At 42.8% G+C, this 22,989-nt stretch overlaps 2 protein-coding genes across 2 annotated transcripts in view; one reads left to right on the top strand and one right to left on the bottom strand.

Annotated features, from left to right (window-relative positions):
• NUFIP2 (nuclear FMR1 interacting protein 2) overlaps positions 1-2,351 on the bottom strand; it is a 42,498-nt gene extending 40,147 nt beyond the window's left edge. Inside the window, exon 1 of the mRNA XM_050981598.1 lies at positions 1,298-2,351. The gene's annotated coding sequence lies outside the window, so the exon portion shown is untranslated. The remainder of the gene's footprint in view (positions 1-1,297) is intronic.
• Positions 2,352-2,544: 193 nt separating this feature from the next.
• The window catches only part of TAOK1 (TAO kinase 1), a 68,381-nt gene continuing 47,936 nt past the window's right edge, over positions 2,545-22,989 (top strand). Inside the window, exon 1 of the mRNA XM_030230961.2 lies at positions 2,545-3,029. The gene's annotated coding sequence lies outside the window, so the exon portion shown is untranslated. The remainder of the gene's footprint in view (positions 3,030-22,989) is intronic.

The raw sequence follows: 22,989 nt of genomic DNA, 5'->3' as shown, positions 1-22,989 counted from the left end.
CATTTCAAGTAAAATACCTGATAGTTAACGGCAAAGCACTATTCACATTTTTCTGCAGCCACTGTTAAGAGACTCCAAGGTTTTACCTAGACCTCTCGTTATCTTTCACATGGGTAACACTAAGAGCTGTGGCCTAGACTCTCTGCTGGCATTTGCTGGGTTAGCTCCATGGACCTTGCTAGCTCTCATAATTCATGAGCTTTACAGGCAATTTGTCTGCAGGAAGAAGTACAAGATCAAGATTCAGAAGAACCTGATTCTTAATTCCACCTTTTGACCCAATGGGCGGATCACTCTCTCTTACTGCTCCTTTTTGTTCCCCCATCTCCAAAAGCAAATTATACCCACTAATTCAACAAAACAAGTACAAAACCAAATTAGTATCAACAGGCCATGCTCAGCAGATTCACATTAAACACCATTCTTCCAACATTTGAAAACACAAATGTTTACCTTTCAAACATGCCCTTAATTTCCCCAGAAGCGTGCCTCCCATATTATTTCAGAAGACAGAAACTGTAGTTTCAGAAAGCGGATGGTTTTATTTTTTGTGTCATTACAAAAATGCCTTTTAACTTGTCAAATGATACACTACAAATATCTTTGGCAGATGAATGAAACCAAGTTTCCTGTCAAAGCTGCCAACTTCAAGGTTGAGATCATCAGATAAACCTCTAGTTTGCCTCTCCCAATACCCACAACAACATATGTTTGAAGTGATCCACGTTTGTCTCACTTTTCCTATTGGGACAGGAAAAGGCAAAGTATCAGACCACTTTGGGACAAGTTCACAAAACTCTAGATGTGGTCCATAATGGTTACGGCCAACAACATTCCTCAGGTGTCCCCCCATTCCCAGATTAAAGCCCCCAGAAGCTCTGCCCATCTAAAGGTAAATGCAAAATTCACATAAACCATATCCAGGATCACCTCAACATCTGCTGGATAAAAAACTTTCTGTTAGATTATGTGAAAATTGGAAGGAAGTTTGTTTCATCCGTTTTATTTCAGCAGTAGCAGTAATACTGAATTTACAGAGTTGGATAATTTCATACTGGGGACGTCTCAAAATTGAGAATTTGCAGGGTACTTTATAACAGCGCGCTGTGCCTGCAGTGTAATTGTGAAGCCAAAAACGGAAGCCATCCCTACAAACACACCTTTGACAAACTTTGTGTCTTATGTAACTGTTTCTATTAATTTATTATCAGGATGTCAGTACAAATTGTTATTTTGATGATTCCTTGTCCCCATACTTCTGAAAGGGAAAGCAACGATAAACACAAGGGAGACTGACCTCAGTGATTTCCTCTGTTCAGACAGGAGCACAATGCGCTCAAACACCATGACAAGGAGAAGTGGACTGTTTAGAATTCCTCCAGCTGTAATCTATAGTAAAAACAAATAAACAAATACGTGACTACAAGATGCGATAATTAATCCCTGCATGAAGCCAACTGTTATCTCTGCTTCGTAGATGGAGATACCAAAGCACACAAAGGCTCAACAACCTACCAAGTTCAACACCCACCACTGAGAGCCAAGAGTACAGTTTAGGGGACCATGTGCTCAACCCATGAGATTTTTTTTTCTCCTCTTCTGGCCACAACCCAGATACAGCTCGGCCAAGGGCAGGCTGAAATACACCCATTTGATGAGGGCAGCTGCACTAGAGCAGTCACCTACCACCTCCTGGGATTGTCACCGCCTGTAGATGAGCTGCTCCTGGCTAGAGACAGCTCCACTTGGCTCCAGGTCCTCAGCCTGACCCAAACCCACTATCCTCTGCCACACTACCCCCAGAAAGTTCCCACCCATACCAGGCCTCTCCCCTACACCTCTTCTCCCCACACATGCCAGGCCCCATGTACCACCTCATCTCTCTGCTCTCCCCACACCTTTCCTCATTCTCCCTCAGGCCTGTTGCCCCCCAAAACCCTGGCTGAACTCAAATGGCCTCAGCATCAGCCCCCCACCATCTTCTCCCTCAGGCCCCTCTCACCCCTCAGTGTCCCCACATGGGGCTTCTACAAATCCTCTTTCCCAAACTCCCCTCAGCACCCCCACATGCCAGCTCTCTCCTGTTCTATCCCTCAGCAACCCCCTCACCTGTCTCCTAAAACTGCTCCTCACGCCAAAACCCCTCCTCACACAACCCCTCACAGCCGGTTACTCTCTCCTCACACCAAAGACCCCTCACCAAGGGCTCCTCCTCACACAACCCCTCACAGCCGCCTGCCCCCTCCTCACAAGAGCTCACCAGACCAACGCCCTCTCCCCACAGAGACCCTCACACCAACACCCCCACCTCGGAGAGACCCTCACACCGAGAACCACCCGCCCCTCACACCCAGGACCCCTCAGCCCGCCGCCCGCTGCTCACGCAGCCCCAGCCGCCCCCGCGCCGCAACTGCCCCTCCGCCGCCCCCTCGCGGCCCCGCCCCTGCTCCCCCCGCCACCCCCAGCCCCTCCCGCCGGCCGCGGTGGTGGGGGGGGGAGGGAGAGGGCGGCGAAGTCTCGCGAGAGGGGCGGGCGGGGGCCGCTGGCTGCGGGCAGCGCGGAGCGGCGGCGGCGGCGCAGCCGGAGCCCGGGCGGCGCTGAAGGGAGGTGGCGGCGGGGCGGCGGCAGCGATCGCGGCCCGGCACACGGACCCGCTCCGCCGCGGCGGCACGGCCGGCGCCGCCCACCCTCCCGCACGCCGCGCCTCCGCGGCGCGGCCTGGCCGCGGCTCGGCGAGCGGGGCCCAGGCAGCGGCGGCGGCGGTAGTGGCGGCGGTGGCGGCGGCTGAGCGCTCCGCCGCGCCCGCCCTGCCATCTTAGGTGCCGTGCCCCGCCGCCTTTGTGCCCGCCGCGCCCGGGCACCCGCGGGGGCCGGGCCCGACGCCCCTCCGGGGGCGCCTCCCCCCGCGGGGCCGCCGCCCCTTGCCCCGCTCCTCCTCCTCCTCCTTCTTCTCCTCCTCCTCCTCCTCCTCCTCCTCCTCCTCCTCCGCGGGGGGCCGACCGGCGCTCCCAGCCCGGCTGCGGCGGAGGGTAAGGCAGGCAGCGCGGCGGGGGACTCGGCCGGGGCGGCCCCAGGAGGGTGCGGGAGGCGGTGGGTGCGGGGGGTGGCCCGGTGGGGCCGGCGCCTCCCCCGCCGCGCTCTGCGGCAGTGCCGCAGGGTCGGGGCCGCCGCCGCCGAGCACCGGAGGGGGAACGGGCGGCGAAATGGCGCTTCCCGCGGAGGGGCGGCCGCGGGCGGAGGGGTGTTCCCCGCTGTCAGGGGCCGCCGGAGGCCCAGGGCTGGGGCCGGGGCCGGCCCCGCGGCCAGGCGTGCCCAGCGCCGCGGCCCTTTTTGTCTGCGGCTCCCCCGGGGGCTCCGGCGGCCGAGCCCCGACCCCCAGAGGGGCTTTGGGGTCCCTCGGTGACCTGCGCGGATTTATGCCCTTTTATTTTTTTCACCCTTTTATTTTTTTCCTTTTTTTTTTTTTTTTTTTTTTTTTCCTCCATGCCCCTCGCTCCTCCCCAAGCGGTGAGTTTTCAGTGTATATACCATTTTGTTCGGTGCTGGTGTGGGATTTGGCTGAAAGTGACCTATTTTAAAGACCTTTTATTGCTCCCCTCTCAGCAATGCATGTGGCGGCCGATTCCGTTACCCAAATAGCGTTTCCCAACCATTTTAATTTGTCAGATTAAAACATCTCATGGAGGCTGGATTTCTGTAACCCGCGTATGGGTATGTCGTTAGAAATATCTCTCACCTAGCTTTGCTGCAAGCATCTTTGGAGCATCAGAGTTGACCTTTGTCACTGTGAAAGCAGAAATAAATACCAAGGCGATACCTGGGAGATGCAGTTGTACCATTGTGTTGGGCGCGGTACAAGAAATGGGTGGGGGGGGAGAGAACCAAAGATTAAAATGGTTGTTGTCAAATGTAGATCTTTACATGCCTTCGGAAAAATATATGACAGATCGGTAACAGCCCTGAGGACTTCTAATATATTTTCTTAGAAAAACGTTTCATGTTTATCGTGCTTGTCTCTGCTGCTTATCATGGTACGGAGTATTTCATTAGGTGGCATTTTAGTGGCTCTGTTGGTTAAATAGCAGTTGCACTAACTAGTTGAACAAATTGTGTCCTTCACCTTTACTATTGCATTTTGAGAGCCGTTACAGCAGTGTGCCCATGCATGCCAAGGGCGGATTAATAAGATGTTACCTAAAGGTTTGGATATTATTGATTCCTTACTATTAATGCTATTTATAGTGCATTTGACATGGCTCTTGTATTATGTATTTGGATAAAGGTTATCAGCTTGGAATGCTTCACATGAAACGTTTCAAAAATACCACCTCAAAAAAACCATAAATATATATATAAATATTTAAAAAATGAACAATATAGCTCAGATCCTCAGTGTCTGAAAAACAGCTTTGGCAGGTAGCACATAATAGTGAAAACCGTGGAAAACTGATACATTTTGACACTAGGGAAGGTTTGTTTTCATATTTCAGGATTACAGAATAACAACTTCTGTTGCAATAAATACAGTTTTTGGTATGCTTTTCTTGAGCCTGTATTTTCCTTGCCTTTGTGCCTCCTCATAGTTAGTGTGCCATAGTTTCTGCTACTTATGTCCAAGGGCAAACCGATTGGCTTGAGCCTTCATATTAGATTCTCTACAACATTGGCCTAGTTCTGACTGGTATGTTTGCCATTTTTAGGACTCCTCTTCCTTTTATCCATTTGGTGAAATACATTGATAAACTTGAACCTCAGTCTGTCCTTTGAACTTGACAGAAGGTTTTTCTCCTCTGTTAACAATACCTCAGTGAAGAGAAGGTGGTTCTGATAGAACAGCCTAATTTTAAGTTTAATCCTGCTGAAATACAGCTGCCTGAAGTAAAAACTCTTTGGGTAGTTGGATATTATTTTTCTTTTTAAGTTGAATGTATTAAGTGTTGGCTGTACAGGACCAGATGTTGGCATTAAAATTATGCACAGATAAGGTGGCTTAGGCCTCAAGTTAGACTATTTGAAAAAGTTATCTATGTCCTGCTGTTAAATACCAGTGTAAACTAAACTGAAGAACTTTAAATGTTTACTTACAGCTAAATAACATTTCCAGTTGTGCAGTTTTCATCTCTAGTTCTATTCACCAGTTTTTGTCTCCAGAATAACACGTTTTTAATGAGAAGTAGGACAGTCTCAGGTTTTATGCTTGGTGAGATTCATTAGAAGAGAAACAAATATCACACTAATAATTACATCTTCAGATGTATCCTAGTAGTGGATTTCCTGTAATGAGGATGTTTTGTAGAGAACAATAGATATGGCAGCAATTTCAGAGATTTGTTTTAAAGATGTTGTAGGTAGCTGACTCTGCAGTAGTGAGTTCCACTTTGACACAGCCCTTGCATACTCAACATTGAGTGATTTACAGATACTTGGTTTTCAGATGTAATTTTCTTTCTAGCAAAGACAGACTGGATATACTGCTGCTGTTGTCTCTCATGTCTGTCACTTCTGCAAGGATATACTTCTGATCTAACTTAGTAGGGAGTGAGGTCATTTCCAAAATATGCCTCCAGAAGTTTTTTTGATAGTATAGGTAGTTTGTCAAGTAAGAAGATAATTAGGGTTGATCTGGCTTACTTTGTGATCCAGAAGTGGTGAGGAAGCTATGGTAAATACCACTTGCCTTATTCCATTCTCAGTGTGTTTTGAAGAACACTCCCATAATCACTAAGATCCTATCTTAGAAGCATTTTCTGTTGTGTTCCTGTTCATATTAAAATAACGTAAACAACATACTGTTAGATTGAAGTGCACTCTACAAATTATAAAAATCTTTGGTGTTACCAGGGGTGAGCCACGCTCTTGTCTTTTGAATGGCAGTGGTGGTGGGTGGCCATTACCTTTTTCCTGTTGAAGTATGCTGAGTAGTGTCAAGGATTTTATTTCCTTTTCTGATCCTGGACAAAGTGAAGAGTTGAGCTTCACTCTGGACTGGAGTAATGTGTGAACTGGAAAGTTTCCTGGGTCTGACAGCAAGTTTTCACTTCTGTCCTCTCCTGATTAACCATGCTTGGGACAAGCTTGCCTGTAACAGCGCAGGGCAGGGTGATTTAATACTTTCTGAGACCTACATCTGTCTTTTCTTGTATAATATTGAGTGTGTCCTGCCTTCTCCACCAAGTGCTCATTCTGGATGGACACAGTGCAGGATAAAGGCCTGGTTTGTGCAGCCTGGTGCTCTCTGGCAGGTTCCCCTTACTGAGGTGTGCAGTCCTGTCCCCCACCTGCTTCTCCATGTGTCATTCCATTGGCTCTGGTCTTTGATCCTGCACCAGCAGAAAGCTAACCTAAGGAAAAATACAGTTTTGTGTCAGCTTGGTGATCTGAAATGGCTCAGTGCACAGTGAGGTGAGGTTAGAGACAACCCCAGGGACTGGGCTGCACCACCAGAGCCACCAATGGGGGTCTACAGACACAGGTGGCTGGTGGCACTTCTTGCTAAACTTGTAGTGGTGAGGTTTCAGGATTCTTTGTTTTTATTGTCCTTTAACATGCTGAGACATTGCTCATTATACATTGATTTCTCTGTGCAGAAGAGACTGAAAAAAAACTCAATGGACAAAGGGTCAGAAAATCACTAAACCCCTCATGTGAAGTTCCAGAGGGAGAGTCCCTCCTGTGAAAAAAATTAAAATATAAAAACATGAAATCAGAGATTAAATGCAAAGTGTCTAAGGGAAAGAAGTGTGCAGAAAATAGTAGGAAAAAATAGAGAGCTGTTGAAAAGCAGAGTTGGCTTTTACACACTATTCCTTCCTCTTTGCCTAAGTGCTCATTTACAGTACAGAACATGGAGGAGGGAATACTTTCTGAAGGCCCTTAGAAACACAGTGGACCTTAGCCAGCACAGTGGGGGCTCCAAACGTGGTTTTTAGAGCAATTTTTGAACAAATACTTGATGATCACTGGAATTACAGTATTTTTTTAATTGTGAAAGGGAAGCCATTAGGAACTTCTAATACTTGATGAGAAGTCAGTGCATTATTACCCTTGGTTTTTTTTTTTTCCACATTCTGATAAATCTTTGTTTCTTTGCCAGAAGAAAAGGCAAGGTAGCCACTGTAAACAAAACATGAAATTGCCAAAGCAGCAATAAGTTTTGTCTAAACAAAGAAGTTTCTCCAGTTTAATCAGAGCTTGCTGAGGACAGATATACAGCATTAGTTACACACCTATGGCTTGGAGGTGAGGTTTCCTTTCTCTTGGGGGTTGGTGAGGACAGTTCAACATGAGTTAGAGTGCTGATGGCTTCTTAATACAACTGGACAGTAGCTTGTAGTTTTGCCTGCTGTATTGCTTGGCTGGAAACAGTTTTGATTTTTCTTTAGGGGTCAGAATGGGGTGACAGCAAGAGATTTACATATTGAATATTGTCCTTAGGATGGAAAAGGCTTGAAATGTTTTGTTTGGGGGAAAAGTTAAATCTTGAGGGGAAAAAAGTAAAAGTCACAAAACTCTAAAGCTGGCAGGCTCTTCAGTTTTCTGTGCCTGTGATCTTCCAATGACCCTTATTACACTCCTGGCTACAGCCATACAAATATTTTCTTAAGAGTGAGATGTAATTTTATAAAAACATTTTCTCCTGTCCTCATTGAGTTCAGCATGTTTACAGGGCAGCATCCTATCAGAATGTGGGGGAGCAGTGCCTGTAAGTTTCATTGGAAGCTTTTATTGCATGTCAGCTTATCAATTGATATTTGAAAGGAATATTTTTGATGTTTACTGTTGATCTCAGAGATTTTTAGACTGAAAGCCAATATGTATTACACTTGATTTCTTAAAATGTGAATAAAGTTGCTTTCAACCTTTCACTTAGTTCACCTAAATTTTAAAACTTCTTTTACTTCCCTTTAGCCCTCTGCCATTAGTTGAGCACTGCTGCACATGGATTTTGAGGGGTTAGGACCTCGGGATCAGTCCTTCCCTTTGCGTTGCTAGTTCAGCTTCAGTTCACTCTGCTCTGGCTGATTTCTAATGTCTGGAAAGCTTTGAGGTCCAGGAGCATGGGAAAGAGGAATATCCAAGTACAAGTATGTTGAAAGTGTAGGGACCATTTCTTTTAACATTTTTGGCTTGTTCCCCATCCATGTGTTCAGTCTGTTTTCAAACACCCAACAATCCTTCCTCTTCCCTGACATTCCACTGCTTAAGGGCAGTAACAGACCCATGAGCCCATGCCCAGGGAAATGTTGTACTGAGATTTCTTGGAAGGCATCTCATGTGCTGTTGCACATATTTGTTATTTTTGCCTCCTTCACCATTCTTAATATGCAATTCTCATTTCCCACCTCAGTCCCCTTTTAATTGGTGGCTGTCCCTCCCTCAGCCCAGATGAGAGGAGAGGTTATTTTTGCTACTGCTGTTTCTCAAATAGGCCACGGGTATCCAGTAAGTAGTGCAGTAACTTTCTCCATCAGTTATTAGGATTTCTCAAGCTGTGTCCTGGTGGCAGTGCAACATGTTTCTCCTTTAGTTCTGGCTTGCAGTTGTCACTAACATTAACTCCTCCCAGTTCCCACTTCCTTGTAACCCAATCTGAATAAAGATCATGGGATTTGAATGTGCCTTGCTTTGCTGCTGCTGCTCTGGATGTTTGGGTTGTCTCTGTGCTCTTTGTAAACTGTGCTGTGATCTTCTTTTTGGCTTCGCCTGTTTCAAGGAGCAGTTGACAGTTGTTAAAATCAGTTCTGGGCCAGCTGTGATTTGATGCGATTAAACTGTGTTAAATGTGTTCCAGAACTGTTTCCTGGCCTAGATAGCAAACTAGTTAAACCCTGGGTTTGGAATCTATTTTGGTATGATTTCGCCCTGTACCCCTAGGTAAGCTGTGTCCCTCTTTGAGGGTCAAACAGAACACAGGGTCTGTGCACAGCACACTATCTTCTGCCTTTATTCCATCACTTTCCTGTGTCTCCTCGGGCTTTTTAAATTAGTCTTTGCATATCGAAGTCTTGTCTTGAGAATTATGTGCTGGACTGACTGCAGTAATGTGGTTTTGCCACCCATAAAGACCAAGGTGCAGTGATCTGATTTTCACTGGCATTAGCTGAGCTGGTACAAACCCCCCCTTTATACTTGCTTGGTATGTCTGGGTATGCAGCCAGGCTCTTAGATTGGGGTTTTTATGAAGGCTTGCAACTTCAGTTAAAAAAGAGGGTAACCTTGGCCTTGACAGAAATTCCTGCTGTCTCCTAGAAGTGCATGTCAGAGTTGGGAAGGAAATAATGGTACATTTCAGAGGCAGTGCCTTGCAAAGAATGCCAAACTCCATTTTTATTATGGTTTAATTGCCATATAGGCAAACCCTGAACTCTTACCTGTGTTTTTGGCTTAATTTTCCTTCTTCCCTTTCCACACAAACCCCCCTCTAACACATGCTTTGAAGTGTTTAAAACTAGGTTAGTCTCTGGCTGGAGGTGTGTGGTAGAACCTCCTTTTAATTCTTGCTGGGACCTGCCCGTTTTGCAGCAAGAATGCAGGCAAACCCATCTGAATGCTGATCATCTGTCCTTTGTAAGTGATGGAAGGTTATTTTTCCCTTCATTTGGCACAGTACATGGGCAAGGAAATCCTAGAGCATCTCCATTCCAGAAGCCACCTTGAGTGGCCAGATCTGTACAAATTGGAGTGCTCATGGAGGTGGGGAAGAGGGCTTAGTGAGGATGCTGGGGCTGAATTTAGGTGGTTGCATGACAATCACTGGAGATATTTCCTTCTCCTGCTCTCAGAAGATGTTGCTGTCAGCTGCTAGCTCAGTAGTTGACCACATTCTTAGCAGATCAGCCTACACATATGTCCTGAACTGACCAGAGAATTCAACATTTCTGTTGCTGACTGGAGGGACAGAGCACAGGGAGCTAAACACTAAGATAATCTGTATTTAAGAATACATCTGAATACATGGTTTTTATCCAAAAATAAAATGTTATGGAAGAAGGAAGTCTTCATCCTCACCTTTGCTTTGATTTCATTACAATACTGATGATGTAAATTTATTTGCAAAAACAAGACTGGGCAAAACATTTGTTCCTGATTTGACAATAACATGCAGAGTGCTTTGAATACTAGACTAACGTGAAAATAGTTTACTTATAAAGTACATGATTTACCTTCACTAGCTCGTAATTAGTCACAAAACCATAAAGAACATTTAAAGAATGATTTGCTAGTTTATTGAATAAAAATTTGACATGGAATTTTTGATGCCCAGTTTTAAAAAATATTTTAGAAAAGCCCTTACATTTTCCCAAATATTTTAGTGCTTTTTCTTGAATGGCCCTTATATCTTGAAAATACTGATAAGCACATTATTTTAAGTCTCATTTGTTTTCCTCTGTTGATGGAATTGGTAATTGTGGACCACTGTGCAGGTGGGCCATCACATTGGGCTCTGGAGTTTCTCCACAGTGGCTGGTCCAGCACCACGGTGTGTGATCCTCATTTGAATAGTCTTCCCATTGCTGTGGGAATCTCTGGTACTGAAAAGTAATTACTCTAGTGACTATAAATTGGTATAATCACAATGTTTTTCTGTAGGTATTACAAATATTTTATGTTTAAACAGAAATAGTTAATATTAATATGAGAAATGAAATATTAATACACAAATAGAAATTTAAACTATAGCAAAGAAATATTATCTTGCATATATGATGGTTTTATAATTTTCTCTGAGTTAGCAGGATAGTAATAGTAATTCTGAGCTCTGAATTTCATCCACAAATCTCAAGGTATTTCAAATGGATGGTAAAGGCATATTTATTTTCTACATTTATGAGGTGGGGATACTGAAGTACTGAAGAGGTGGAAAAATGAGTAATTTGCTCAGCATGGCTGGTGATATTGGGGTAGAAGAATTTGTCTCCTTTGTTCCCAGTTTGCATCAGCACCTTCCAGGTTGTAAGGTGGAAGCAGAAGTGTAGGAGATGCTGCTTTGCCTGTGGGGTGTGGTGGAGCAGCACAGGCCTCAAAGTTCAGCAGCAGCACTGTCCCAGATCTCCCTCTGAAACTCTGCCTGACCTGCTGAAAGTGCAGGGGATGGGGTTTCTTGTTTCATCATAGGAGCACTGTGTAGATTCTTCTTACTGTAATGGCAATTTAAGGCTGGTCGTGAATAAGCTGGCTAAATCTTGAAATTTTTAATATTCTTTGTTATTATGATGTGACTTTTTGCTGATTTTTATCTTTACATAAATCTGAAAAGGGCTTTTGATGGATTGTAAATCAGTCCCTGAACTTGATGAACAACAAACTTAAGTTTTTTCATTTTTGAAGTCAGTCATACACAGGGATAACTGGGGACTGCCCATCTAAGTAAAAAATATTCCTGTGCATATAAAATTGAAAGATTTGGATATTGTCTGGACATTTTTATGGAGATCTGTGGATGTAGAGTGTATCTTTTCACCCTGTTTGTGCAGTCTCTGCCACAGCTGAGTCTCACCTTTTCTTCAGGGTCTAGTTATTGTGTAATGGAAATGCACACTGCTGTAAAAAGCTGAAAGGGTTCTCACCTGGTGGCCTGGGAAGGAAGAGGAGCTTCCAGCCCCTGTGCCTGTTGGGAATCCATAAGCATTGCAGAGTGAGCCATTGCTCAGCTCATCACCAGTAACTTTCATCTCTTCTAGATTCTACTGTACCTGTCTTTGCAGTGTGGGGATTCATTTAAGGCATATCTATACAGTAAAATAGCTGAGACTTACCTGGAAATAATGAAATTAAGAATTTTGTTGTTTCAGTGATGCTTTTAAACTAGAATAACCCCCAAAAAGCATTAAAACCTTGAAGTCTGAGTACCTGTGTGAAAGTGCTCAGTATTTTGGCACCTTGTTTTTCTGAGGGATTTTTGTTCCATGTTGCCACAGACTAGGAGTGTGAAATTTAGCAAGCTTTCTCCAAAAGCTGCTTTCAGCTTTGAAACTAATGTTACCTGTGCTGGTTTGAAGTAGTTCATACTTGTTTATTATGCCTGTTGCAAAATCTGCCTACCTATTTACATAGGTGTTGGGGAAGCAAGGATGATATGGAGCAGCATGAGTGGAAGGAGAGGATGGTGTGAGTTGTGATTCTACTTGTCTGCTTATTTTCTGGTTTGGAGGCAGTGAGCACCTGCTGATTTAGGGGTTTTCTGTATGTGATTTCATGCCTGTGATTAGCATTTCTAAGGACATGACACATACGGTCTCACCACTTAAATACATTCTGTAAATATGTAAACAGAAAATTACAGAGATGGTCATTGTCCAACTGTCCTGACTGGTCTCCAGAGTCAACCCAACAGGACTCAGCACGTTCCATTGGGCCCATCCAAGACAACAGAGCTCAGACTTCCAACTTAGAAGCAGAATTCCATCTTGGGTTGGAGTTACCACCTGTTTTTGATGCTTCCTTAAAGGCAATTGCTTGTTTCATTTTCCTTCCTTTTAATCGCCGAGGCAGGAGATTGAGATTTTCAGATAGACACTGGAATGCACTTACTGTTTCACTGATGGAAGTCAAATTCTATAAAAAACATCAGCTGCTTTACAGAAATCTGTAATTGTATTTGATCTGAAATCAGCCATTGTTATGAGAGGATTTCTCAAGGTAGTTGATCACAGAATATTCTGAGTTGAAAAGGATCACAAGGATCATCAAAGTCCAACTCCTGTGCCCCAAGAATCCCACCATGTGCCTGAGATCTTTGTCTAAACACTTCTTGAAATCTCTGCCTGTGATTGCTTTCCTGGAAAGCTTGTTCCAGTGCCCAACACCCTTTGGATGAAGAACCTTTTCTTCGTATTTAATATAGAGTAATAACAAGACATTTGAGTTCTGGAGAGGAATGTGAGATCCTTTGTGAGGGCATATTTTAAAAATATTTTTGGGGACAAAATCTGAGAATTAATCCCTGGTTAGCTGATGTTCCTGGTGGAACATTGTCCCTAAGTTAATAGCAAGTCTGGGTTTGTTTTGCTGCTTTGAGGAATTATTAGTGTTCTGTTTGAATTCAGCTTGTACATAAGGTAGAGATGGCAGTCTTCTTAGTTTGCTGTTCAGTTACCAAAAAATCACAGCAAAAGCAATTAAGTGCTTTGTCACCATTGTGCTGTTCAGTAGGTATAAGTGGAACCATGTGACCACTGAATATTTAGTGACTTCCACTTTTGTAATTCTCTTTGTTTTTTTCCTGATTTTTGTTGTTGTTGTGAAAATTAAGTCATAAATTATGTGAAGCAAGGAGAGTGGTTGTGTGCTATCTAGTTTGGTGTCTTAAATGGAGATTTTGTTCCAAGATTTGGCAGGTATTTCTCACTTAAAACCTCTTATTTCTGAGCTTGCCAATCATGTCTATGTGTTGGGTTCAGGTATTACATGAAGGGTAAATCTCCTTGTGACATGGAGCAGTGAGTGCACATGTTCTGTCAAGGGCCTTTCCTGAGATTTAATAAATACAGACAAGGTGTGAACACCTTTTCACCACAAGAGGTGTGTTTTTATCCTGTGCAGGTGCTGCACTCTGCATGCATGCACACCTAGCAGTTCCTCTGTTCCTGATGCAGCATGGCTCCTTGCTCTGCAGGAAGGATGCTGCTCAGAATGCCTGCCTCATACAGAAAAAGTAACTTTATAAAGCATTTCAGAAAGAGCAGTTTCCATTTTGCTGAGTGACTTAAACATGCTGTACTTTGCTTTATTTCATCATGGTAAAAGCCACTTGCCTGTGTAACTCCTAACCAACAATAAAACAGGTATAAACAGGCAGAAAACAATGTAGTGTTCAAGGTATCTCTAGAGGAGAACTACTGCTAAACACTTTTTAACTTGATTTTTTCCTGGCCTGGAAAGGAGCAGGAGGACTGTCCCCTTCCCCATTTTCATGGGCTGCTCACGTGGGCCAGGGGTCTGAAGGGAATATTTGGTTACCTTCAGACCCACTGAGTTTGAATTATCCAGAAGGCACCAGCCAGAAGCAGAGCTGGTGTTCTGAGCTGTTTGAGGGAGAGCTGCTTCCCTCCTGTTTGGGTTTTGCTTTTTTAGTAGGTGTGATGTCATCATTCTGCGAGGTCTGCGCCGCCGCGTCCTCCAGGAAAACAAAACAGCGAGACGAGACCTGAATGTCAAATGCAAAAAACAAGCAGATCTGATTCTTCCTATCCTCCCTCCCCCTTTTTCTTTGAAAGGAGCTTTCAAGCTGACTTTATACAACAGGAATTAGCTTAATAGAAAAAGAGAGCAAGAGAAGCAGAGTTACTTCTTTTCAGTTCTTACTATCAAGTTCTCAAAAATAACTCCTTCCTGCCTTGCTGGAGGATGGGATGCATGTTTTGTGCCAGATGCAAATATAGGGGCACTTCATGAATATATAAATATTCCTTTCAGAGATCTTTTATCTTTTAATATAATCTTTCTCTGTTTTTGATTATTTTGGAGATATTTAAATGAACACTGCACAGTGTCTTCTTTCCATGCTTATGTGAATTTCTACCAGCTAACTGTCCCATACAGGTGGGGCAGGAGGTGTTTGTACAGATATTAAGGTAGTACTAGCAGCAGCCTTCCACCAAGATTACTTTTGGGCCTTGGCCAGAGTCAGGGGAGCAGCCAAAACCAACTGCTGGGCTGATATAACCAGGATGATTTTTATTCAAGCCTTTGGAATTATATTAATATAAGAATGTATTGGAATTTTTCCTTCTTTCTGGGAGCCCTTTTGTGGCCTGGCAGCAGTTGGCTCTCATGCAGCTTGTTAGCTATACTGAGCAATACAGTTCCTGTAAACATGGATAGGTTTATTCTTTTTCAGGCTAGAGCTTTAGATGTTCCCTCATTCAGAATGTCTTTGCAAAATAATCTGCAGAGAGGCCTTTTGATGCTTTTGAAGGCTCTAAACTGAGTATTGATAGTGAGAGGATGGGCTGGTGGTCTCTGAGAAGCTGTCCAGATGTATTAAGAACTTCTGGGCAGTGAGCAACACTGGAGCTGATATTTTTTGCCCTGTTATGTTCAAGAGCCTTAATTACTTCTTGGTTGCTCTTTATAGCTTGTGTCCAAAAAGTAAATAGTGTTTTCTGGCATGGCCTGTTGAGCTCTCAGTAGCTCCCTGTCCAGCTGGGCTGCTCGGGTGAGCTGCATGCATGATGAGGGAGCCGTTCTTGCTTTTTGCTGGTTGGTTGTTAGGGATGTATCTGCCCAAGGTATCAGGAGGTTGTCCTACTTTCCCAGTTCAAAAATCCAAGATCCTTGGAATTTATAAAATGGACACCTGATGTTCCCTTTGTTTATTAGCCAACATGAACAGTCAGAAAATAGCACTTCTTCTAATACAGCAATTGTTGCTTGAAAGTTTGCAGTTGTTTTTTTTCCTCTTATTTGTCTGTTCCTACTGACAAACAAAAGGCATAATCCATTATTCCAAACTGCTGAGAGAGGCTTCAAATTGCCAGGTATGAAATTATGCTGCTTGTTCCGTTACCAGTAGGAAACGGCATGTGAGATGTTTCAAAACCTACAAAGGAGAAAGTTCTTTGTATGTATGAATTTAGTATTCACAAAAGGTGTCAGATTGACAGCCATGGAGATTGTGGAGATCGGAATTTTATTTATCCCTGGAGAAGGTGCAGTGCAGACTGCAGTAGTGCAAAAATTTCCCATATTATTCTGCTGTTACACCCTACCTGTGCCCTTCACAGGCAGCCTCTTGGGGTGAGGAGCTCCTCCTTTCTCTGTTCCCCTTCAGGGAGCTGGCTGACAAAAGGATGTGAGGGTGGTTTTTTTGTGTGTGATGTGGGTGCTTGTCTCCTGAAATCTAAAGAGATGTGGAAGGAATTTGATAGCATCTACCTCTAAACAGCCACTGGAGCAGAGACAGCCTTCGGCCCCCATGTTCTCTGACTGGAGGCAGGCTGAGAGTCTCGAGGCAGAAGATGTTAGTGGTCATGATTCTGTTATTCAGCAACTTAGCTGTTCTTCTGCAAAGATTTACCACTCTAGTATTGAAACTCTAATGCAGCCAACTTCTTCTGCTTTGTCTAGAAATGTTTGATAAATTCTCCAGGGCAGTGGGAGGTTCTCTAGGAGATGTCATGTAAGAGGAGTGTGATATGAATTGTCCATTTGCCGAAATGGAGAAAGAATGTCAAGCCCTTTTTCTGAGGGGGAAAAAAATCAACCAAACAAACACAACCCAACACCAAAACAAACCAGCAGGTGACAGATTTTTGAAAATTTCTAACACCTCTCTGGCAGGATCCCTTGTGCCACTGCTCTCTTGGAACTGTTCTTGTGACTGTCCTTGTTCCCTGATGCTTTGCTTCTTCACCTCTTGCTAGAGCCAGGCCCCTCCTGTCACATATTTGCAGACCATTTTAAGGAGGGCCTTCAAACCATAGAGCTCAGTCCTGCTCCAGCTGTGCTGTGTGGTTATTGCTCTGGGTAGTAGCTTTAATCATCTGCAGCTCCCATCCTTCATTAGATGGCATGATTGTGTGGCTCTGAGCAGTGTGGCTTAGCTTGGACCAAATCACTGATTGCCTTCAGATCAGCAGCTCCTGGAGACAGCCAGCACAACCCAGGCCAGGACACAGCCTTCCAGCCCACTCTCTGCCAGCAGGAATGCTTAAGGAGAAAAATAAGATTAATTTAATTGGCTTTTTGTTTGCAGCACTATTCCTTTATGTCTCCCGCAGATCAGTTCAGTCTTGGAAAAGTCACCTGTTGGAAGCTTCCTGCCTCACTTCCTGAAAAAGCTGAGGCCAAAGTCCTTGAAACAGGCAGGACAGCCTTGTTTTCAGGAAGTCCAAGTGTGAGAGCTGGTTCCACCATATCTCAATTAACCTTCTGTATAAATGCACAGAAAATAGTTTTGTCCATTGACTGAAGCAGTCAAATTATTGTTCCCCTCAGTTAAAGGGTAGGAGTGGAAATGGTTACTAATTATTTCTTTTTCATTCATTTGCTTTTGTGAATGATTGCTGAGAACAGCTGGATTAAGTGGCTTTATATGTGAGCACACAAAGAACCTGAAATATAGAGGTGTTAGGATTTGTGCTATTAAAATAGAGCAATTTCTGATTACAGTTTTCTGTCACATTTAGGATGGATGTGTTTCTACATAAGCTGAAATTGCCATTCCAGCCTTAAAATGCTGTAGCACTTGGTAGATACATACAAGTGGCTTAAGGTCTTTCCTCCTCTCTTCAGACCAGAAAAAAGTGCTGCATTTCTTACTTGAGAGCTAAAGAATTGGTGTACCAGAAAAAATTTTTAAAAAATACTAAGAGTTAACCCAGGTAGAATGAATCTTTGGCATTACACCTGCTTTGTGGGCTGTGTTTACGAATTGCTGTTCCAAGTATTTGCTTCAGGTGCAGATGTTGACCTACCTCTTTCATCCCTTGTGTTCAGGACAATTAGTAATACTGCCAAACCAGAAAAGAGACAGATAATTTTTTTAAAAGCAAGTTCTTGGAGAAAAGGTGTAGTCATTTACCTTCTGTGTGTACAGAGTGATGTATCAACTCAGCCTTTTTCTCTAGTGGAGAGGCAGTCATGCACAAGGATGTCTATGTCCATGGTTTTGGTGGACCTTTTAGGAAACTTGTAAGGAGAGATGTGTTGAATGTTCTGGGTGTGTTCCACTGCACTGGATTCAACTCCTGACTCCACAGTGCTTGCAAGTGCTGATGTTCAGGGAAAACACAGCTCTTAAACATTTCAGTGCGTGTTTCCTCCTAGCAATATATTTATGTGTATAAAATAATGCTATAGGCAGGTAAAGTATAAAGGTTAATTTGTTTATGTTAAGTTCCATCAAGATGGAGACTCTGTATTTGCCAAGCACTTCCTTAAATGGGGGTGTATTCCCCAGTGGGACCCATCTTTGCAGTGCAGTGGCAATAAGAGGGTGAACCAGCACTGAGTGTAGCTGAGGCATTTTGCAACTCCTAGTGCTGGAGCAGGCACTTGTCCCTGGAGAGCAGCAGAAGATGCTCCAGCCCTGGACTGTGAGAGATCAGAAGGACTTTTTCCTGCAAGAGAGGCTCCTCTTGTTTCCAGTTCCTAGCCTGTCAGGAATCTGTCCTGTGTTCAGTGAATCATTCCTGGAGAGCACTCAGGCAGTGTGGAGGAGGAAAATTCCTGGTGTGAATGCAGGAGGTATAAAAGTCAGATGAGAGGGGAGAGATAAGAATATGTCAGGACAGAGTGCAGTGAAACTGGGACTGCAGAGGGGTTGGAGAGAAAGGAGCTGGAGCTGGTGGAAAACTGGAGCTGGAGGTTTGCAGGAGAGGTGACTTGGGAGCCTGGGAGATGGGGAGGGAGGCAGCAAAAGAAGATGGGTTGGCAAGGGAGATGGCAGTCTGAATTCTGACACTTTCTAATTTTGGAATGCTTGCCTTTGTAACCTTAATAATTTTGTTCTAATACACCAGATACAAAAATTGCATTATATGTTCTGAGAAATGTGGTTACTATGGTAATGGGTATATAAGTACTTAAGAGATGAGATGTCAGCAGTCAGAACAGCTGTAATGTAGCATGCAAACCTGTGACTACCAGAATTTGGGAAGCAGGCCCTTTCAAACTTCTCCTGCTTCAGTCTCATTTCTCACTGCCAGGATATGTGTTCCTGTGTGAAAGTAACATCAGAGCTTCTACAACAAATCTTCTGGGGTTTTAGAATTATTATATATAAAGATATGAAATAGAAAAATGTGGTTTATCAGTTAGAAAGGGAAATATGCAAAAGACTTGTTTATATCCCTTGATACCATGGTGGTTTTTAAACTTTAGTGATATATATCTAGGAAATAAGCAGATGTGGGAAATGGTGGTGGAGGATTTAAAAAAAAAGCTTCATTTGGGACAGCTGTGAGGAAGAGCTGTTAGGATGGTCTGGGAAGTCAGTTCTCTCTCCTGCGTCATAAAGGGAGACAAAACTGGCTTTTTTCAGCTAACAGGCTTAGGGGGACAGTGTTCTGTCTCTCCTTATGCTTATCCCTCAGTATTGAAAAAAGAAGCAAACTCTTTAAACACTAATGCTGGTGTGGGAAAAAGAGTAAGGCAGTGTAAACTTAGAGTAACAAATCTGTAAATCAGTCTTAATCAGTTCTTAATCTTAAATTGGTTCCTAATCAAAGTAGGAGTGGGGTTCTGGAGCAGCCTTGTAATCAGAGTAGTGGTTTTGAGAAGTTCTCAGGAGTTGCTTATTATTTGATGATTGGATTCTGTTATAAAGTTGCTTAAAATAGCAGGAGCAGGACTTAATTGGACTTCAGTCCTGTGATCTTAACAATTCAATTGAGACATACTCTGTATATCTGAACCACAAATTGTTTTGTGTATTAATTTAAATGAGCATTTTCCCCATAAGAGCAGATAAAACTCATCCAATTAAAAGGTTATGCTTGTAATCTTAATACATACTGAGAACTATTTTTTTTTAAGTGAAAAGCATAAAGAGAAGGAATTCAGACCTGCAGAAACTGGTGGAGAGCCATTTCTTCTAGTAGGTAGAATAGTAAAAAAGGGGATTTTTAAATTTTGTTTTTGTTTGGTTTTGGTTGTTTGCTTCTTCCCCTTGTTCTATGCTGTGTAGGAAATGGTTCTGCTTGGTCATGTGAAGATTGGAAAAAAAAATAACCTGAGCTGGAGTAAAGCAAATTGCCATGACTTTGGGGAATTCTAGCAGGAAAGGAGGTGCTCACGGGCTCTAGAAACGTGTGACATAATTGCTCATTAAAGCTATCCCATTTATGGGTACAGATAATCTGGTAGCACAGATTTAAAAGCTATAAAAGGTTTTAAACTCTTTTGAAGCTGAGATATATTGGAACCCCTTTAGAAATGTGCTTTAAGTTACAAACATAGGTGAGCAGCTATAAATCCTTGCTGCACTGGCAGTGTCTGTGTGCTGCAATGGGTTGGTCACTCCTAAAGAACAGAATAATCTTTCACTGGTCATCATCTGTTCTGACAGGGCTTCTCTGCCTGTGCCCAGTGCTGAAGGGCCATTGCACACATGCACTTTCCTAGAACCTCTCCTTATTTCCCTGCAGACTTTCAATAAACCTTTTCTCTATTTATGATAGTAATCCTGTATTTTATAAACTCCTATGTAAAAGAATCTGACCTTTTTCATAGCAAGGTGTGTTTTGATGGTGCTTGTTTGATCCTAGAAGAATAGCAGCATAAAAATGTTCTGATACCTCGCCTGTCTGGTCCTATCTGCTGTCCCTGGCAGTGGTGACAACCTGGGTGCTTTGGAAGCAGTGCCAGGAGCATCTAGGAATACCTTACCTGACCTGGCTGAGGATGTTCTTACTCATGTAAATGTTTAAAAAGCAGTTTCTGGTTTAAAAAGCAGTGTTTCTGTCTTTTGGGCTCAATGCTTCACAGTCATTTCTGCAGGTTAATTTTGCTGTTTATACTTTGATTGGTTGAATTCCTTTGCTGTGTTATAAATATGTTCTTATAGTTTATGGCTTCTCCCTTTGTTTTTGAAGCCTGAGCACTTATCATGGCATTCTTATTTATGATTTTTAACTACTCTTACACCTTTTCTGCTCAAGCTTAGTTTGTCTTTTTAGGCATTTGCAACTTCCCATTTCTAAGGCTTTTTTTACTGTACTTCCATTTTACTGCTATATGTGAATGAAGAATAATCTCTAGCCATGGCAGAGACTTCTTCAAGTACTGTCAGAAATTCTGTATTATTTTTCTAAATGATTCTTCATCTTGTTTTTTAAAAAAATCTAGTCTGACCTTGTCTTTGGCATAATTGTGCCATAATTTCTTCTGAGTTTTCTGCAGCAGGCTCAGCTCCTGAGTTATGTTTAAGAGTAGATTTTCATTTAAGAGTAGATGTTTGCTTTATGGTTCTTTACTTTTTTGACCTTTCATTTTCTGTCTTGTTGCTCATTCATACTCTTTTTTAAGGTTCTTGTGTACTTTTTGATGCTGTCAGCTGCCCTAAATAACATATGTCATGTACCTTTCCCTCCCATCCAGATCTTAATGGATGGATTCCATTCCATGCTGGATTCACTCATTATCTGTGGTCACTCTGGTTGCAAGAACCTTTTCTCTTGTTCAAAATGTAATTATTATCTGACCTCTTTCTTTTTTTAGTTTTGTATCAATTCAGAGGTGATGATTCTGTCCTCCACCTATGACTAATTCTCACAGTAATTTTCTGTACTTTTTCCACTTCTTTTTGAACATTCTTTTGAGTTGTTCTGTTCTTTTAATGACATATAGTCTAGTGCATAAATGGTTCGTTTTATGCTTCTTAGTGTAGCACAGTCACCAAGTGATTAGCATGTTGCTCCCACTAATTAATAGTTCAGTTAATTCTTCTGTTCAGTTTGGTTGCAGCCGTTGTTGGGAGCTTCTGGAGCAGCAGCAGCTGCTGGAAGGGGACAGCAGCTGTGACAAAAGCTGAACGTCACTCTGGAGCTACGTCAGACTTTAGGGCAGCTGCTTACTCGTACCCATAGGTCAGTAATGTTTAATTTAAGTGTTTATGGAAGGACCAGCTGTCTTGGTCTGTGACAGCACCTTACCTTATACACAGTTATCTTCTTTGTGCAGGTTATTTACTTTCTCTCCTGTTTCCTTGTTCTCCTGTGAGGCTTTTTGTCAGGCTGGGTGACTGCCCGAGGCTTCTCGCTCTTGGTTTGTGAGATTGTTCCTACAGAATCTCACAGAGTTCTTCTGGGTTTTTCTGTTTGTGTTAGGCTTTATTTTCTGCCTCAAGTTCTTCCTGCTGGCATCAGTTTTGCCAGGTTTATACTTGCTCAAATAAGAATCTGACCTGTGGACTGGAGGGTTGGACACAGCTTCTTGCAGGAGTGGGAGTGTTCTTCTGCACTCCAGGGAATTCATTTGCAAGCTCAATTTAAACATTTTTTCTTTTTTTTACTGATTGACCAGAAAGACTTTGAATTGCTTTCTTTCAGGCCTCTTTTCAAAAACTATGGTGATACTGCCACTTTTTAATTACTTCTTTTCTCAAGGGTAATTATCTATGTTGTGAGCTTCAGAAGCTTATTTTTGAGTTATTTATGCTGAATCCAAAATAGCTAATTTGCTTACGTTTACTCTATTTATTGTTCTGGGACAGAATTGCTTAGGGGTCAAGAAAAGGTTTCTTTAAACTCAAGTCCCATTAGGATATCTGACTAATTTTTTTTATGGGCAGCTGGAGTTTCCCAGTATTTTTGCCTCTAGACTTAATTGACTCTCATCAGCTGGCCTCTTGCTAACCTCTTCCTGGCCAGTGGGCTGCCAGCACAGCATCTCCCACACTGGGTCCCTTATAACATGTGCTCCTTGGTTGGAGAGATGTGGCCATGGAGAGCTGGCTGTAGGTGATGCACTCACAGAATGTTTATTAATGTGATGCTTTACATTAATGAAGGAAAAGAGTTGGCAACGACTGTGAACTTAGTGAATTGCAAAAGAAGGGGGACAGAAGATTTCATTTTTTCCAGTTGCCTTCCTCATAGCTTTGCTAGCCTAAGGAATCACTAAATTTAGAGCTGACCTTCTTAATAAATGTACCAGAACTATCACAAGCAAAGACATCCAGGAGATATTAGTGTTGAATATGTTAAGGAATGGTGAACACTTCTTGAACTTTCATAGCATTGGTCTTTGGGAAATGAATGTTGGCTATTCTTCAACTGTTCTGTAGGTCTAAGTTTTGATCTTCTGGGGTATTCTGCTTTAAATGGTAGGGAGAAAAAAGCAAGATTTTGTTTTGCATTAATTTTTCTCAACTGCATCAGTATTGTCTTTTATATATGTTGTTTAAGTGGTAGGGTCAGTAGTAGATTTGGTGTGGGTGACATTGTAAAAATTGCCACTTAACAAAACCAGTATTTTCAGTAGTACAGGTAGTGTTAGGAATGTTTGTGTTTGCTTATAAGTAACATATGAAAGCTGTCAAAAGAG

Source organism: Serinus canaria, chromosome 19, assembly GCF_022539315.1.
Source record: "Serinus canaria isolate serCan28SL12 chromosome 19, serCan2020, whole genome shotgun sequence".
In the NCBI taxonomy this organism is placed as follows: Eukaryota; Metazoa; Chordata; class Aves; order Passeriformes; family Fringillidae; genus Serinus; species Serinus canaria.
The sequence above is the reverse complement of the archived record's forward strand: the minus strand, read 5'-3'. Positions and strand labels throughout refer to the sequence as shown.